The following is a 19674-nucleotide window of genomic DNA, read 5'->3' as shown; positions in this document are numbered from 1 at the left end:
CTCATTAGAAAATACTCTAATGCTGCAAAAGATTGCAGGCAGGAGGAGAAGGAGACGACAGAGGATGAGATGGTTGGATGGCATCACTGACTCAATGGACATGAGTTTGAGGAAACTCCAGGAGTTGGTGTTGGATAGGGAGGCCTGGCGTGCTGTGGTCCATGGGACGCAAAGAGTTGAACATGACTGAGCCACTGAACTGAACTGAACTGGGTCTCCCCAGTTAATTAATCTTCCATCTCAATCCTCAATTTAATCATATCTTCAAGTTCACTTTTGCCATGTAAGAGCATATTAACTCTCTTCCTGGAGTTATGCTATGAGCATCATTGGGTGGGAGTGGAGAGAGGGGAGGAAGTTATTAACCCCTACCCATTATTCTAAGCCCTGTGACACACAAAGAAAAGAGTCTACCCATTGCTTCATGTACCTCTAGGTTATTTCACTCAGTTTATGCCCAGTTACTAATAAATCATGCATTTTGTGTTCTCTTCTTCAATAGGACAGCCTAAAACTAAGTTACTCTTGCCAGAAGATAACACACTAGAGATCCCTTTATTACATATGAGAAAGTCATGAGGGCACAAGACACTTGAGTTTCTTCTGGAGAAGTACCTGTTGGAATTCAACATCCAGCCACTTCCTGTATGTCTTACCAGTAGGCAGCTCAGACTTTAGTTGGTTATAATATCCCTGAGTAAACAGACAAAAACAATAAAGGAAAGCAAAACACAACTTTACCTCTTCCCAAAAATAAAAGAACATCACCAAGGAAAAATTATATATAATATATAACACATGTTATATCTTCTTATACTATGTAATAAACATATATGACATGAATATAAATATATGTCATAATATGTAAACTTTCTATGTATAATGTATATTATGCAAATCATATCATATATATAAATTTTTATGTCTCTCACTTGCTAGGTATTCCATAAATATCAGAAAAATTCAGTAAAATACAATTGGAAAGGGAATAAAATTTTTTAAATTTTATAATAGGAACTTTAGAAAAAACATTTATAATGTTATAAAAGTAGTCAAGAGCAATTTGTCCTTAAAACACATCTAGCTTGTTATTTTAAGATGGATTAACTGTGATTATTCTTGTTCTTGTGTACGTGCTAAATTGCACATGCTAAGTTGCTTCAATATGTGTTTGATTTCTTATACTGATCAAGAAGTAGAGATATGAAGCTTCGACACAGAGTAACTTCATGTAGATTATGTTCATGGCTTCTGGCTTCTCTCTGACCCAAGAGGAAAGGGAGAGGCTCATTTGTTTGAGGAATTTAGGGGAAGGAGTTCAGCCTCCTCCTCCTTGTCTTGTCTTGTCCAATCTGTCTGCCTACAGGGAGCATGGGGCCCAGGCAGCCATCTGCCAGACTGTAGGGTGTGATTGTTCAATTTTGGGCTGATGTAATGGATGTCGAACTCCCTGCAGCCTTAGCTCACAACTTCCAATTCAGCCTTTTCTTATCATAAAAATCATATTTCAACCTTCATTTTTCTCATCTGTTTTCAAACTTGGTTGGGAAGGAGAAGCACTGATATGAGTCTCCCAAAAATGCCACTTTGACCATTAACACAAAGAGAAGAGAAACTAGGGAGCCTGATGAGGTCCTGGGAGGAGGCAGCCTGAAGGATTTTAAACTGGGCTTTGAAGGATGAGCAGAACCCGATTAAATCAAGTACAAAAGAAACGAGATTCCAGGCATGCAAATGACATGGTGGAGGGGAAAGACCACTGAGAAATTAATGTGGTGTAGCTCAGTCAGTAAGGGAACTGACCTGGCTCTGGTGGATTATTCTGGGACATTTATAAAATTTAACCATAAAATATGAAAGTCTTAAAAGCTAGACCAAATAACTTAGACTTGATTTCACAGGTAACAGAAGTATGTCATACCCTGGAAAAGAGGAACGAAAAAATGCAGTAGTTTTTTTAAAGATTATTCTGGCTGCGATGTAAACGAGTTGGGTGGGGGAGGGCAGGGAGCAAGGGCAAATTGACTAAAGACCAAAAATACCAACCAGAAAGTGTGTAGAGTCCCAGACTTGAATAATCAGAGTGGAATAATCAGAAAGAAGTGAGCTTATTATGCAAAATTGCCCATTTTTCTTGGAAAAATCTCCTCTCTGCATGTACAACCTTGAGAAGAGCAGAGAAAATTAGGCATATGGACTTTGTCTTCGAAAAGTATTTATAATCATTTGGAAAAATAATTCGATTGCAATTGTGCTGATTTGCAGCTTTTATTACTAAGTATTAATTTGGAGAAAATGGCATTCAAAAACTTAAATGAGGTTTTAGAATATCTTAGTTCTCACATTGTAGATAAGGAAACTGAGTTTTAAAGTGAATTTTTCAAGTAACATCATTTGTGTACAGCTGGAACAAGCCCGGGCATGGGAATTTCTATTTCAGTTCTCTGTCCGCTAAACCTTGCTGCCCTGAACTAACTAATGCCAACTACATTTGGTGGGACAAACACGCTACATAAAATAACACATTGCTGGTAAATTACCAATAGGTTGTCCCTAGTAATAAGTAACCATATATGATACAGGGAGTGTTCAGTTTCCTCAAAGAGGATGCCGATAGGATATTGTGATTGACATTTCCCTAATAAGAGATTGATTTTATTATCACTGGTAGAATAGTTCCTGTCACCTTTGCCTCTTCATATTTGTTCCCTGATTTATAAAGGTTACATTGTTGGTGTACAGAGAAATTTGATCAAGTCGCCTTGGCAGTGGCTTGAGACTCACCAAACGACGTGCAAGCTCTGTTTTAGCTGACGTGTGTTGTTTGAATCGCAGCGATGGAAATGCCCCATGTGTAGCTGGGGCTGAAAGAGTGTAAACATATCTCTGTGCTGTTCCTGGACCCCACACAGCAGTATACTTGACTGCAAACATCATCCAGAAATCCGCAGCTCCTTTCAGTCACCCCACAAAGAGCCGCCGTGTCTTCGGTTTCAGCGAACAAACAGTTTGCTATGTGAACAGCTGAAGCAAGCTGTGTCAACAAGACGGGGTTTGAATTATGACATGCTGCTGTGTCTATGAAAGCAGAAGAAGGGAGTACATGATTACGGCCGAGAGCATGTGGTTAGGAAAGAAGGAATGGTAGCTCTCCAGCAGCAGTTGTTGATGGAAAACATCTGCTTTCTTCCCCATCCCCTTGAAAGACTCTCTTGGGAAACAGGCACCCGATGCTATCGCTCCAAACCAGGTTGTTCCCGCCGCAGAGTTCTGAGGCAACATTTTGAATCTGTTGAGAAATCATTAAAAAATAGTACTAATCACATGTTGGATGAAATAAAAGGGGATATGATAAGAAATGTGAAAGCTTACTGCATTCTCAGCCTTAAAATATCATCTATGCTTTAGCTCCTAATTTTCACACTTCACAGCTGCTAATGGATCTCAGTGGAACTAAAGTAAGGCTGTTGACAGAAAGAGATGTCTTTTTGTCATTTCTGTCAGGTTCTTGGTTCTTATTTGCCTCAAAGCCCCTTAATAGCAGCAAAGTTGCTTTTCTTTTACTTTTCTAACTTGAGACCATCTCTCTTTTTTTTTTTTCCTTAAAAAAAAAAGAAAAAAAGGAGTGTCTTCTGTAGCCAGCAAAATGATGTAGATGATAAATGATGACGAATATAAACAGCTTCTTCTGTCGAGATTGCCACGAAAGTCATAGGAAACAAAAAACACGGTAGGGGATCTGGTGATGTACCCTGGTGCCAGCAGCTAGAGGCAAATGTTTCAGGTGTTGGGAGATCTCATAATCTGAGATGTTTCCAAACCAAGCGAACAATTTTAAGATCCTTCACTGAGGCTAGGAAAAGAAAATTCAGACTGACTCACTAATAACACAAGCGATAAGCACTTAAGGGAAAGAGTTTATTTTGTGTAAAAGCTCTGATGGCCTTGCATAATGACATCAACCTTTCTTAGAAAATGACAGACTCCTGGGGTTCATCAGCTGAACACAGACTTCTCAAAGTTCTAAATTCCTTTTATCTATTGCACTTTCCTTTAACATTCTGGAGTTAACATGTTGTTCAGATACACTGACATAATCTAATTAACTTTGAAGGTTTTCAACCTAATAACTTCATGGTCAAACTATTTCTATTCTACATGGTTTTTCTTTCATTTATATTTCTCAGGAATGGTTATAGCTGATGCAGTAAAATAAATACTACCTCACTGACCTAGTTTTTCTGCTTACGTGATATTTCTTTTATCTTGTGAAGTTCTCTCATTTTTTTTCTCCACCCTAAGTGTGGAAACATACGTTATTTGCACAAAGTACAATTGGAAGCTTTTATATGACTTCTTTTAACCGTTTTTCCATTTGCTATTTTTCAAAACATTTTCTATGAGATAAATATTGTAATGTTCCCTTTGAAAAGAGCTTATTTCTAAAACATCAATAATTTATTCAAGTCAATCTAAGCAATACTAGCAGGTTTTCAAGAAGTGCTCGTTTTATTACTCTGTTGCTTCTCATTATGAGATAAAATTTTTCCAGTACTTTCTGATAGTTTTTTAATCCCAATCATTTGAGCTTTCTTTTTTTGTTGTTGTTGTTACTGAATACAGAATTTCGCAGGTTGAAATGGCACTTTTGGACAGGCCTAGAGCAGGCCAGAAAAGACATTCACTGCCAACAAGAAGCACAACAACAAAAATATCAAAAGAATGAGAGTTCTTTTCAGAGTACAGGCTCAAAGTTAGGCAGATTATTTATAAACAAATACTGGATGTCATATTAAACCAATTCAGTCTTTTCATTTAAAATAATCATTTCACAAGTATTTTGAATCTTCCAGGTATAATGGAAGGATTATGGGGCTTTGCAATACAACATAGCTGGTTTTGATTAGCTCTCTGACCTTGGAGATTTAACCTCTCTGAACCTCAGTTCTCATTTATTTAATGGATTTAATAACAACAACTGCAGAGTGTGGTGGTGAGAATTAAATGAATTTAGGGTAGCATCTGGCACCCAGGAAACTCTCCGAATATATAATATTCAGGCACTGTAAATGGGCAATTGAAATATAAGTCTACTTCCCTTCTGGCAATAAATATTTTTATTTAATAAAACACCTGACAGCAGGAATTTCACAATGTAGTTTCAAAATAATAATAGCTGTGATGAAATACTCAGCAATGGTACAGAGTGAATGTTACTAGAGAAAGAGAAGACAAGAAAGGTATAATCATTGGAGAATGATTCTTTGATGAATTGCGACTTGAGTTTGGCCATGAATAGATGTAGAATTAAAAACGGTGCAAGCGAGAGGGAACAGTCATTGAGGTGAGGTGAAACAAACCCCATTTAAGGTGTTCTGATAAGGCTCACCATGCTGTGTCAGGCACTATGGATCTGTGTGAAGAAAGGAGAACTGTGTGTTGAAATAAAAATAAGATTGACATTTAAACTTGGTCAAATTTATGGAAGATTGTTTTGAAAGCTTTCACAAAGAGGTTAGAGTTGGTGTGGTGTAAAGATAAGAGCAAATTAACTGAACAGAAAGTAACTTGTTTATAGCTTAATCCTTATATTGTTGGCAAATAGCAAGTGAGGAAGCATTTACTGACAGTAGATAGCTTTACTGGAGAAGGAAATGGCAATCCATTCCAGTATTCTTGCCTAGAAAATACCATGGATGGAGGAGCCTGGCAGGCTATAGTCCATGGAGTTGCAAAGAGTTGGACGTGACTGAGCAACTAACACACACGCTGCTGGGGAAGATTTGGAAGTGAAGGAGAAGAACCGTAGTGAAGAAATTCCTTGGACTTGTGCAATAGCAATTATAAACAGAAATGGTTGTGCCACCAGAAGTGTAGTTGCTGGGTTCTGTGAGGCAGCAGAGGAAAAGTCTCTTTGTTTTATGGACTGAATTTCTAGAAATTTCACATAGTGCTCCAAATGAGTTAGACCATATGCACCCCAGAAGTGGACAAAGTGAAACTGACATAGGAAACAGGATAATTGAAGATGGAGATACAGAAGAATTGGGCCACAGATACTAGTTATGAAGGACCTCATGAGTACCGATGTGGAACATGTATATTGTTAATTGAAGTGCTTGGTTGTCAGGGCCACACGTAATGTAGTCAGTTTCTATTGTCACATGAGTGTGTGTGTGTATGTGTAGAGACAGTGGGTGTCTAGAAAGAAAGAAACAGAGGCATTAACCATTAGTGAGCAGAATGTAACTTATTTTAAATCATGAATTGATTTCTCCTTGCATTTTAAATAAGTTTATTAAAAGAAGGATTTTAGGACTTCTGTGGTGGTCCAGTAGTTAAGAACCTGCCTACCAATGTCAGGGACACAGATTTGATCCCTAGTTCAGAAAGATCCCACATGCCTCAGGGCAACTAAAGCCCATGCAATTCAACTACTGAAGCCTGCCTGACTAGAGTTCGTGTTCCAGAACAAGAGAAGCCACTACAATGAGAAGCCCTTGCTCTGCAACTAAAGAGTAGCCCTCACTCACTGCAACTAGAGACAGCCTGCATACAGCAACAAAGATCCAGGGCAGCAAAAAAATAAATAAATAAACAGAAAACATTTTTAAAGAAAATTCTTATTAGTAAAAACAGAAGAAGCATTTTATTTATTTTGGGAGTGATGTTTTTGAACCAGATGAGCCCATTTGCTATGGCTAACCATTAACCCTTTCAAATAAAAAGAGCAAGGTGAAACAGAATTTTGAAAGGAAAGTGAAGAAGGAAATAAATCAGTAAAGAAGATGCTCAAGAATAAAATACAAGATAAATGGAGTTCAAGTACAGAATACAAGTCAAAGATAAAATTTTGAACTACAGAATAAGAACATCATATGATTTGATAGTACAAAGATAAGAAAAGAGAAAAAAAAAACAAAAAAAAACCATTGATTATGGTGAAAGGTCAGAGGTGGCCTTCCTGAAAGCAGCTTCCACAAATGGTAGGACTTAAGTGGTTAAGGAGCTAAGAATTTACAGTTGAAGAAGTAGAAATAATGAGTGCAAGCTTGTCTTTAACTTATTAGAGTTGATAGTGTTGGGGGGGGGGTACCATGGAAAAAACTTTTGAGTGGCAATTTTTTGAGAAAGGAAATCTGAATAACTTTATACAAAGTGGGAAAAGAAAGTAACGCAAATAATATAAAAAGTGTAATCTGTGGGGGGGGGGGGGGGGGGGGCGGGCAGTTCCTGCTAAAATTCTCTTTTGTGGTGAAAGTGAAAGTTGCTCAGTCATGTCCGACTCTTTGTGACCCCAAAGACTATACAGTCCATGGACTTCTCCAGGCAAGAATACTGGAGTGGTAAGCCTTCCCTTCTCCAGGGGATCTTTCCAACCCAGAGATCGAACCCAGGTCTCCCCAGGTGTCCCGCGTTGCGGGAGGATTCTTTACCAGCTGAGCAAAGGGAAGCCCAAGAATACTGGAGTGGGTAACCTATCCCTTCTCCAGAGGATCTTCCCAACCCAGGAATCAAACTGGGGTCTCCTGCATTGCAGGCAGATTCTTTACCAACTGAGCTATGAGAAAGCGAGGCTAAAAAGGGATCAAGCATTGAATTCTTAATGCTGGAAAACAGGAGAGTCATTACTTTCCTCAGAAAAGAAAAAAGGTTGGGAATAAAAGATTTGAAGAAATTTAAAAATATTAGGATAGCTACTGTAGAGGGTAGGATAGGAATAGGGAACAAAATGAATTATAAGGGCTGTTGAGATATAGCTAGATAGAGCTCTCTGTGATAACTATAACAATTATTAAATGTAATTAGTCACTTTTACAGACCTTTTTTACATCGACTTTCAACAAGGTGGAAGAGAAAACAGAAGAAACCACAGGTAAGGGTGATTAAGAGTTTAGAAATGCAGTACAGGTTAAGGGGATGAGTGATTCTAGGATGCCCTAAAGGAGATATTGAGATGACAGATCACAGTATGTAGCCAAACGAGAGAAGTGAGTGGATTCATTTCAGTTTAGCATTTATTGGAGATCTCCAGTTTCAAGGCCAGTGCTAGGTCTCAATGGTGAAGAAAGAGGAAAAAAAAAAAAAAACACAGGACAATGAACAGGTGGTGAAGGATCAGAGGTCACAATGGGAGCCAAGAGTCAAGAAGCCTCAGAGCAGATGTAAAAGTGGAAATGGAAAGAATTAAAAACTCGAAGTCAAAGAAAAATCATTCAAGTTCTAACTACAGGCAAACTCTGAGATGGGGATTTGCCAGATGGCAACTCTCTAATTGTAAGTCATTGCAGTTGAGGTCAAAGAACTCTTGTGCCATATAGGTTATCAAAACAGTCAATAAAAGCAGTAAGTAGAAAGGCATAAAACAATCTAAGGAAGAAAACTTGTCACTAAAATCAAGATACATCTGTACAGCAGTAAACATTAGCCACAGGATTTCAAAATGAAGGAACATGAAGGCTATCATGGACTTCAAAAGAGGAAGTAACAGCAGTAATGAAAGAGTATTCCAAAACAGCAGTGAAAAATAAGGGTTTTATTGTGTTCTTATTTTTATAGAAGTTGCCAAAGGTAGCTCTATCATTTTAAAATACCAAGGGTGGTTGTATCATTTTGTAATACTACAAATAATATATTAAAATTTTTGTTGCTAGCTCATCAGCCTTATCAAAATTTAGTGTTTTCATTCTTTTGAATTTTAATTATTTCAGTGGCTGTGTAATATATTGTTGTGGTTTTCATTTGGATTTCCCCAATGATTTGATCTTGAGCACTTTTTCATGTGTTTATGGCCTTTTATGTAGCTTTCTCTATGTAATGTCTGTCCAAATAGTCTGCCCAATTAAAATTAGTTGCTTGATATTTTATTATGAATTGTAAGATTTCATTATGAATTCAGGATACTGTCAGAGAGAAAGAAAACATTCCTATACTGTTCTAGATGCTTCTGGCTGGTCTAAGAATTAAATTGACATGAGACAGATTAACAGGAGAAAATCAAATTTATGCATACAGGAACCTCATGTATGTGAATTGTCCCAAAAGAGAAAGGTGAAATGAGTTATATATACTATCCTGAAGTAAAGAGTGAGATAGAGGCCTAAGGACAGGACAGGAGGGTCATTCACAGGATGGTAAAAAGAAAAGTCAGTGTTTGATAATTAGATTTTTGCTCTGCCACATAGATGGGGCAATTTAGATACAATTTATCTCCAGTTATAACTCTCTGTCTTGGGAAAAATGCCCAATTTAAATTCTTCTAGTTAGTTAAGGGAGGGATAGTAGTTTCTCTCGAATCCACAGGTTCTTGATTATCTTTGGCTAACATGCAAAAGTGACATTTTGGGAGGAATCATTCTAGGCCTTTACAATATTGAATCTTTGATAGATAATACACTTGTGAATAGTTTTTCCCAGTCTGTAGTTTATCTTTTTTCTTAAGAGAATCTTTTAATGGGCCAAAGTTTTTACATTTTTATAAAGTTTATCATTTGTCTTTTACAATTATTAATTTCTGTGCCTTCTATAATACACCTTACTTCACACTTAGTCACAAAAATTTTCTCCTAGAGAATATGGATTTAGCATTGTATTCTTCACGTTTACAAGCAAGCCTATGATTCATCCTAAATAAATTTCTATGTATGGTATGACTTTGAGTTTGAATTGTTTTGTTCTTATTTTTTCTTTATGGATATTCTTTCCCCATTAAAATGTGTAACCTTCTGTCAAACACTGATGGAATTAAATAAAAATTATTTTAAAAAGGTCTATTTCTGAGTTCCTTAGTCAATGAAACAAGTTGATCTCATTTAGCTTTAATCAGTCTCAGATGGTGCTAGTGGTAAAGAACCCACCTACCAATGCAGAAGACATTAAGAGACTTGGGTTCGATCCCTGGATTAGGAAGATTCCTTGGAGGAGTGCCTGGCAACCCACCCTAGTATTCTTGCCTGGAGAATCCCATGGACAGAGGAGCTCCATGGGCTATAGTCCATCAGTTGCAAAGAGTCAAATATGACTGTAGTGATAGCATGCACACTGTATTTACTATGTTTACGACAAATCTTAAAGCCAGCTAGTGTAAGTCATCCAATTTAGCTCTTCTTTTAGAAGAATGTTTAGGATATTCTAGGTTTTTTAATTTCTCCCTAAATTTTGGAATCAACTTGCAAAATTTCTCCCCAAAAGTCCTAGGGTAATCAGAATTGGAATTGCATTGAATCTATAGTTTTATTTGTGGAGAAGTGACACTTAACAATATTGAGTCTTTTGATCCATGAATATTGTACATCCCTTATTTAGAGGTCCTTTAATTTTTGTCAGCAATATTTTGGAGTATTCAATGTAAAAAGGTTGTACTTTTATTATTTTATTCTTAATATTTTGTTTTTTGATACTATTCTTTTTTTTTCTAATTCTAAATACAATTTTTAATTGTGTTATTTTCCAAATGTTTATTGTGTTAATGTAAAAAATTGTTATTGTATGTACTAATCCCATATCCATTAATTTGCTAAATTCATTTAGTAATTGTAGCATCTCCTTTATAGATACCTTAACATATCTTACATTTAAAAAAGAAAGATTGTCATATGTGAATAACAAATGTTTTACTACCTCCTTTAAGGTTTATTTATCTTATAGTGTATTTTATGACTTATTGCATTGGGTTCTCAAAGCAAGAATACTGAAGTGGTTTGCCATTCCCTTCTCCAGTGGACCACATTCTGTCATTCTCTCCACCATGACCCGTCTGTCTTGGGTGGAATCACACAGCATGGCTTAGTTTCATTGAGTTAGACAAGGTTGTGGTCCATATGATCAGATTGGCTAGTTTTCCATGACTGTGGTTTCAGTCTGTCTGCCCTCTGGTGCACTCTGTTAGTGCCTACCGTCTTACTTCGGTTTCTCTTACCTTGGAACTCCCCAGGTCAGTAGGTGCCCAATATACTACTGGAGATCAGTGGAGAAATAACTCAATAAAGAATGAAAGGATGGAGCCAAAGCAAAAACAACACCCAGTTGTGGGTGTGACTGGTGATAGAAGCAAGGTCTGATGCTGTAAAAAAGCAACATTGCATAAGAACCTGGAATGTTAGGTCCATGAATGAAGGCAAATTGGAAGTGGTCAAACAGGAGATGGCAAGAGTGAACGTCAACATTCTAGGAATCAGCAAACTAAAATGGACTGGAATGGGTGAATTTAACTCAGGTGACCATTATATCTACTACTGTGGGAAAGAATCCCTTAGAAGAAACGGAGTAGACATTATAGTCAACAAAAGATTCCAAAATACAGTATGTGGGTACAACCTCCGAAATGACACAATGATCTCTGTTCGTTTCCAAGGCAAGCCATTCAATATCACGGTAATCCAAGTCTATGTCCTGACCAGTAATGCTGAAGAAGCTGAAGTTGAACGGTTCTATGAAGATCTACAAGACCTTCTAGAGCTAGCACCCAAAAAAGATGTCCTTTTCCTTATATGGGACTGGAATGCAAAAGTAGGAAGTCAAGAAACACCTGGAGTCATCGGCAAATTTGGCCTTGGAATGCAGAATGAAGCAGGGTGAATGCAAATAGAGTTCTGCCAAGAGAATGCACTGGTCATAGCAAATACCCTCTTCCAACAAGGCAAGAGAAGACTCTACACATGGACATCACCAGATGGCAACATCAAAATCATATTGATTATATTCTTTGCAACCAAAGATGGAGAAGCTCTATACAGTCAGCAAAAACAAGACCAGGAGCTGACTGTGGCTCGGATCATGAACTCCTTTTTACCAAATTTAGACTTAAAATGAAGAAAGTAGGGAAAACCACTAGACCATTCAGGTATGACCTAAAAAATCACTTATGATGATACAGTGGAAGTGAGAAATAGATTTAAGGGACTAGATCTGACAGACAGAGAGCCTGATGAACTATGGACGTAGGTTCATGACATTGCACAGGAGACAGGGGTCAAGACCATCCCCAAGAAAAAGAAATGCAAAAAAGCAAAATGGTTGTCTGAGGAGGGCTTACAAATAGCTGTGAAAAGAAGAGAAGCAAAAGCAAAGGAGAAAAGGAAAGATATACCCATTTGAATGCAGAGTTCCAAAGTATATCAAGGAGAGATAAGAAAGTCTTCCTCGGTGATTAATGCAAAGAAATAGGGAGAAAAAATAGAATGGGAAAGACTAGAGATCTCTTCAAGAAAATTAGAGATACCAAGGGAACATTTCATGCAAAGATGGGCTCAATAAAGGACAAAAATGGTAGGGAACCAACAGAAACAAAATATATTAAGAACAGGTGGCAAGAATACACAGAAGAACTGTACAAAAAAGATTTTCATGACCCAGATAATCACCATGGTGTGATCACTCAACTAAAGCCAGACATCCTGGAATGTGAAGTCAAGTGGGCCTTAGGAAGCATCACTATGAACAAAGCTAGTGGAGGTGATGGAATTCCAGTTGAGCTATTTCAAATCCTGAAAGACGATGCTTTGAAAGTGCTGCACTCAATATGCCAGCAAATTTGGAAAACCCAGTCGTGGCCACAGGACTAGAAAAGGTCAGTTTTCATTCCAATCCCAAAGAAAGACACTGCCAAAGGATGTTCAAACTGCCACACAATTGTACTCATCTCACAGGCTAGTGAAGTAATGCTCAAAATTCTCCAAGCCAGCCTTCAGCAATATGTGAACCATGAACTTCCAGATGTTCAAGCTGGTTTTAGAAAAGGCAGAGGAACCAGAGATCAAATTGCCAACATCCAATGGGTCATCAAAAAAGCGAGAGTTTCAGAAAAACATCTATTTCTGCTTTATTGGCTATGCCGAAGCCTTTGACTGTGTGGATCACAATAAACTGTAGAAAATTCTGAAAGAGAAGGGAATATCAGACTACCTGACCTGCCTCTTGAGAAACCTGTATGCAGGTCAGGAAGCAACAGTTAGAACTGGACATGGAACAACAGACTGGTTCTAAATACGAAAGGAGTACATCAAGGCTGTATATTGTCACTGTGCCTATTTAACTTATAAGCAGAGTACATCATGAGAAACACTGGGCTGGATGAAGGACAAGTTGGAATCAAGATTGCCGGGAGAAATATCAATAGCATCAGATATGCGGATGACACCACCTTTATGGCAGAAAGTGAAGAAGAACTAAAGAGCCTCTTGATGAAAGTGAAAGAGAAGAGTGAAAAAGTTGGCTTAAACCTCAACATTCAGAAAACTAAGATCATGGCATCTGGTCCCATCACTTTATGGCAAATAGTTGGGCAAACAGTGGAAACAGTGGCTGACTTTATTTTTTTGGGTTTCAAAATCACTGCTGATGGTGACTGCTGCCATGAAATTAAAAGACACTTGCTCCTTGGAAGGAAAGTTATGACCAACCTAGAAAGCATATTAAAAAGCAGAGATATTACTTTGCCATCCAAGGTCCGTCTAGTCAAGGCTATGGTTTTTCCAGTGGTTGTGTATGGATGTGAGAGTTGGACTACAAAGAAAGCTGAGCACCGAAGAATTGACACTTTTGAACTGTGGTGTTGGAGAAGACTCTTGAGAGTCCCTTGGACTGCAAGGAGATCCAACCAGTCCATCCTAAAGGAGATCAGTCTTGGGTGTTCATTGGAAGGACTGATGCTGAAGCTGAAACTCCAATACTTTGGCCACCTGATGCGAAGTGCTGACTTATTGGAAAAGACCCTGATGCTGGAAAAGATTGAGGGCAAGAGGAGAAGGGGAAAACAGAGGAGGAGATGGTTGGATGTCATCACCAACGCAATGGACATGGGTTAGGGTGGACTCGGGGAGTTGGTGATGGACAGGGAGGCCTGGCGTGCTGCAATCCATGGGGTCGCAAAGAGTCAGACACAACTGAGCGACTGAACTGAAATGAACTGAACTGAACTGAAGGAACTTATAGCCATACAGACCCACTTACTCACCTCTTCCATTCAGAGTTTACAGATGTTATTATATTTCAAAATATAAGTAAGTGAGAGTATGCATGTATTCTGTATGGAAAATATATATATATTTTTAACTAATGTTTGAACTATGAATGCAAGGATTCTGCACCACCACTCCTGCCTGCCAATGATTAAGTGATTTAAAAGCGTTTACTAATTGCCTCAACAATGTGATTTCAAAAATTTCAAGGAGACTTCTCTAAGGATGCAAATATGCAAAACAGGAATAATATTACCCACCTCAAAGAATTGTCATTAAATAAAAGAGAATGTTTTGTCAAACTAATGGGATGAGTCTTGCCCTTGTATTTCTTAATATAAACTATACATTATAATCACCATGTTGTTAGCATCTTTGAAGAACAATGTTAATTTATACTGAACTCAGCATGAAGATTTGTATTAATAATTATAGTGGTATTTATTTTAAAATTTAAAAACCTGTCCCTTAGCAATATTTGATGAAGGCATCATTTACATCTCAGTATGAATGAATTCATCAAAGTGAAGTGAAAGTCACTCAGTCATGTCCAATTCTTTGCAACCTCATGGACTATAGAGTCCACGGAATTCTCTAGGCTGGAAAACTAGAGTGGGTTGCCATTCCCTTCTCCAGGGGATCTTCCCAACCCAGGGACTGAATCCAGGTATTCCACATTGCAGGTGGATTCTTTACCAGCTGAGCCACAGGGAAAGTCAGATAGAAGATGTATCAGATATCAAATTGATAAAAACAGATATTTACACTTGATCTTAGCCAAAAGGCTGAGAAGCAATTCATCAAATTAAATCCCTTTCTAAAAGCAAGTTCTTATATGTTGTATCGGCAAGAAGAATTTGGTAAATTCTTGGTCTAAAAGACAAAGTTAAAAACCAGGGGATGGGGGGAGGAATCCATTTTATTTTTCTTTCACTAATGTTTATACTCTTTCATCTTGTCATGTGACTCCTTGAGACACCGTTTTTCATGTGACAAATTCTCTGCCCTAAATAGATACACACACACACGCACACACACACATTCACTCAAATTAAATACACACTACAGGAAGCAGCTATTACAAGTTAGAAAGTTTGATTAGAATGATGAGTTGGAAGGAAGGTCATCAAACTTCACGATAGATTGCAAACCAAGGACAAAGGAAAAAGAATGTGCTTTACATAAAACTTTATCTTATTCAAGTAATCTGCCAGAAAGAGCCACAGTAGACAGAGCCATTAATTTCTTAGTTTAATAGTTTGAGGTGAATTGCTTTAATGAGTGTTATGTTCAGAATTGAAGGTACTGTAAGCCTTTGTAGGCAGCATAATTAAAGTAGAGTGATTACCTCAATGCCAATAACTGAATTTTGGTCATAACAATGAACAAATGATTTTGCAGATTTTTATCATCACATGAAAACACTATTTAAGCAATAAACTTTTTTAGACTAATGAGTTTATTAATGGTAAATTAAACAAATGATCTGAAACAGGGTGAGGAGATATAAAAGACCTATCATTAAATGATCTAACAAAGAAATAAATTAATTTCAGATCCAGGTAAGCTTGAGATGTAGTAACTTTTCACTATGTTGTTAGAAATTATAGATTAGAATAAGTGTAACTGTTCAGTTAATGAAATAACTGGTGGACAAAATTAAGTTATTTAAAATTATTCTTGACATTAAAGTCAAATATATATTTATATAGATGTCATAAACATATAAAATCTCAAAAATTGGAATCCTTGTATTTTTTAACAACACACCTGAATACATGTATAGCATTATAATATACATGATTTGTAAGCTCAGTGGGGATTATGATCATTTTATTTTAGAAAACCTCCTTTTGGTGCACAAATATAAAGTGCCTCTTGATGAAACTGTCGGGGGAGTGTATAATTTCCTCAGTTCTGTCTTGCCACAGCAAAAATTTGAAACAGTGGACCAATGTTACAGCTTAGTTACAGCTCAGTTTTATTTGGCAAGCAAAGGATAGTACACCCCCGAGGCCTGAGGGCAGACAGACCCAAGGAGAGGCCTCAATCTGTCTTGGCTTCCTCCTTTTATTCATTTGTCTCCTCCCTGCTGAGCCTTTGACCCTATGCAAATTGGGCTAGCCAAGAAAGGGGTATGTTTGTTTCACCTGAAGTTTTCACTCCAGTCCGTGGGTTTTCTTTTGTTCCATTTTCACTGGCTTTTTCCGTTTAGTCACCATCGTTTTGGACTTCTTTTTCCTATTCTAACTACCTTAAAAAGTGAAAGAGAGGAGCAGAAAAAAAAAAAAAAAACCCTGGCTTAAAACTCAGCATTCAGAAAGTAAGATCATGGCATCCAGTCACATCACTTCATGGCAAATAGATTGGGAAACAATGGAAACAGTGACAGACTATTTTCTTGGCCTCCAAAATCACTGCGGATGGTGATTGCAGCCATGAAATTAAAGGACGCTTGCTCCTTGGAAGAAAAGCTACGACAAACCTGGACAGTATATTAAAAAGCAGAGATATTATTTTGCCGTCAAAGGTCTATCTAGTCAAAACTATGGTTTTTCCAGTAGTCATGTGTGGATGTGAGAGTTGGACCATAAAGAAAGTTGAGCACTGAAGAATTGATGCTTTTGAACTGTGGTGTTGGAAAAGACTCTTGAGAGTCCACTGGACTGCAAGGAGATCAAGCCAGTCAATCCTCAAGGAAATCAGTCTTGAATATTCATTGGAAGGAATGATGCTGGGGCTGAAACTCCAATATTTTGGTCACCTGAAGCGAAGAACTGACTCATTTGACAAGACCCTGATACTGGGAAAGATTGCAGGCAGAAGGAGAAGGGGACGACAGAGGATGAGATGGTTGGATGGCATCACTGATTCGATGGACACGAGTTTGAGCAAGCTCTGGGAGTTGGTGATGGACAGAGAACCTTGGCATGCTACACTCCATGGGGTGGGAAAGAGTTGGACATGACTGAGTGAACTGAACTGATGCACAAATAAATTTTAAAGTGTTACTAAACTTGAAAAGCAGAATAAATGTCTCTTACTAATTGTAGGAAAACACATATGCTAAGAGAAGACTATGAAAATATTACTCAGCAGTGTTTAGGATCCCAGTAAGTAGATTAAAAAATATGATTCAGCACTTTATTTGCAGCTACTTAGTCTGTCAGTTAGCTTCGTATATTTACACTGAAACTGTTCTCATGTTTACTTAGAATATTTCTCAAAAATTAAGAAACTAAGAAATCAGTTTCAAAAAGTAATAAATGTTAACTTTAAAAAAAAGAAAAAGAGCCATCTAGATTTCCCTGGTGGCACAGTAGATAAGAATCTGCCTGCCAATGCAGGGAACAGGACTTCAATTCCTGACCCAGAAAGATTCCACCTGCTGTGGAGCACCTATATCCATGCACCACAACCTCTGATTCTGTTTGTCACCAATTACTGAAGCCTGCAAGCCCTCGGGCCACATACTGCAACAATTGAGCCCATGTGCTAAACTTTTAAGACCTATTTGCCTATAGCCTGTACTCTGCAACAGCTGAGGCCACCACAGTGAAAAACCCAATTACCACAACAAGAGCAGCCCCCATCACCACTAGAGAAAGCTCATGCTGCAGCAAAGATCCAATACAACCAAAAATATAAATAGATATATAAAATTTTAAAAATCCTTCTGTTAGCAATTGATTAAAAATGGCTAGCTAATAATAACAAGTAGTAAATACTAAAAGGACATGAACTGAACTATTCCTGATAAGAAAACCACTAGTCTATACTTTGCCCCATGGGTATTTCAGTGGTTCAGGACAGACATTTTGATAGCAATTCACTCAAGTGTAAATATTTTCAGTTGACCTAGTCATATAACAATAATAATGTCCTCATTTTGAACTTTGATAGTAACACAAAATGCTCAACAGTCAGTACTCACAGGAAAAGGTGATTAAATCAATATCAAGGAATAAAATTATTCTTTTCAAATTTTTATTGGAGTACAGTTGTTTTTAAATGTTTTATCAGAAGCTGCGCGGAGTTCGGAGCCCCTGGCCGCCCTGGCCCCTGTGGCCAGGGAGCGCCTCACGAGGTAAGGCGTTCGCCTGGCCGGCTCCTGGAGTGCTCCTGCCTTCTCGCGCCCGCCCTGGCTCCGAATTCAGCCTCATCACACCCGCTCCTCAGAGCAGATGGCACAGTCCGGGCCCGGGTCGGCCACGAGGAGTCGCGCGAAAAGCAGCGCCTGGGGTTTGCTTTTTTATTTGCGTGTGTGTATCATTCACAGATGTCTACTAGTAATAGGCAGCATGACAAAATGAGTCCATGGAAACGGTTGCTAGGCTGACTTAACAGCAGCCTACGGAAGTTTTCAGACGCTTAGGTAACAATGGAGCTACTGACCCAACGCAGCGCCCCTTCCGGTTTCTTCATCTCTCGCCTAGCTCAGCTTTCCCAGGGTTGCCTTTGACCCCGGAAGTGAGGCTTTCCGGGTTCCTCCCTCCCTAAGATGGCAGCAGCCGAAGACGAGTTACTGTTACCGCAGCTCCCTGAGCTGTTCGAAAGCAGCAAGCAGCTTTTGGACGAACTGGAAATCGCAACTGAGCCCACTGGCTCCCGAATAATCCAAGATAAGGTGTTCAAGGGACTGGATCTCCTGAAGAAGGCTGCTGAAATGTTGTCGCAGCTCGACTTGTTCAGCCAAAATGAAGATTTGGAGGAGATCGTGTCCACCGACCTGAAGTACCTGATGGTGCCAGCATTTCAAGGAGCGTTCGCCATGAAACAAGTCAATCCCAGCAAGCGTCTAGATCATTTGCAGTGGGCTCGAGAACACTTTTTAAACTACTTAACTCAGTGCCAGCACTATCATGTGGCAGAGTTTGAGCTGCCCAAAACCAAGACCAACTCAGCTGAAAATAACACTGCTAATTCCTCCATGGCCTATCCTAGCATCGTTGCTATGGCATCTCAGAGACAGGCTAAAATAGAGAGATACAAGCAGAAGAAGGAGGTGGAGCATAGGTTGTCTGCACTGAAATCTGCTGTGGAAAGTGGTCAAGCAGATGATGAGCATGTTCGTGAATATTACCTCCTTCACCTTTGAAGGTGGATTGGTATCAGCTTAGAAGAGATTGAGAGCATTGACCAGGAGATAAAGATCTTGAGAGAAAAAGACTCCACAAAAGAGGCATCAACTTCTCAGTCATCTCGTCAGGACAGGCCTCCAATGAAACCATTTGTTCTCACTTGGAACATGGCCCAAGCCAAAGTATTTGAAACTGGTTATCCAAGTCTGGCATCTATGACAGTGAATGACTGGTATGAACAGCATCGGAAATTTGGAGCATTACCAGATCAGGGAATAGCCAAGACAACGTCAGGTAAGGGAAGATCATCATAACTACAAGATCAACTAGTAATGGGCATCTGTGTAAGCAGAAAAAGTTGGCCATCTGAAAGACCTGAAAACGGGAGAATTCCAAAACAGCAAACAGTATTCACTAAAAAGTGTGGTATTCTGATAGGTGTAAGGTGCTGTTTCATTGCATTTGAGGTGGTTTTGATTTGCATTTCCCTCGTGATTAGTGATGTTGAGCATCTTTTCATGTACCTGTTGGTCATCTGTGTGTCTTCTTTGGAAAATGTCTATTTAGATCTTCTGCCCATTTTGTAATCAGATTGTTTGTATTGAGTTGTCTGAGTTCTTAATATATTTTGGATA

General features: G+C 38.5%; 2 pseudogenes; one reads left to right on the top strand and one right to left on the bottom strand.

The window, feature by feature from the left end:
* Positions 1 to 14575: 14575 nt before the first annotated feature.
* On the bottom strand, positions 14576 to 14755 carry LOC133050230 (U2 spliceosomal RNA; annotated as a pseudogene).
* A 3641-nt stretch (positions 14756 to 18396) lies between these two features.
* Positions 18397 to 19371, top strand: LOC133049904 (immunoglobulin-binding protein 1-like; annotated as a pseudogene).
* The last annotated feature ends 303 nt before the right edge of the window (positions 19372 to 19674 follow it).

This window comes from Dama dama, chromosome 31 (assembly GCF_033118175.1).
Source record: "Dama dama isolate Ldn47 chromosome 31, ASM3311817v1, whole genome shotgun sequence".
Taxonomy (NCBI): domain Eukaryota; kingdom Metazoa; phylum Chordata; class Mammalia; order Artiodactyla; family Cervidae; genus Dama; species Dama dama.
Note: the sequence above shows the minus strand (reverse complement) of the source record. Positions and strands in the feature narration are given on the sequence as shown.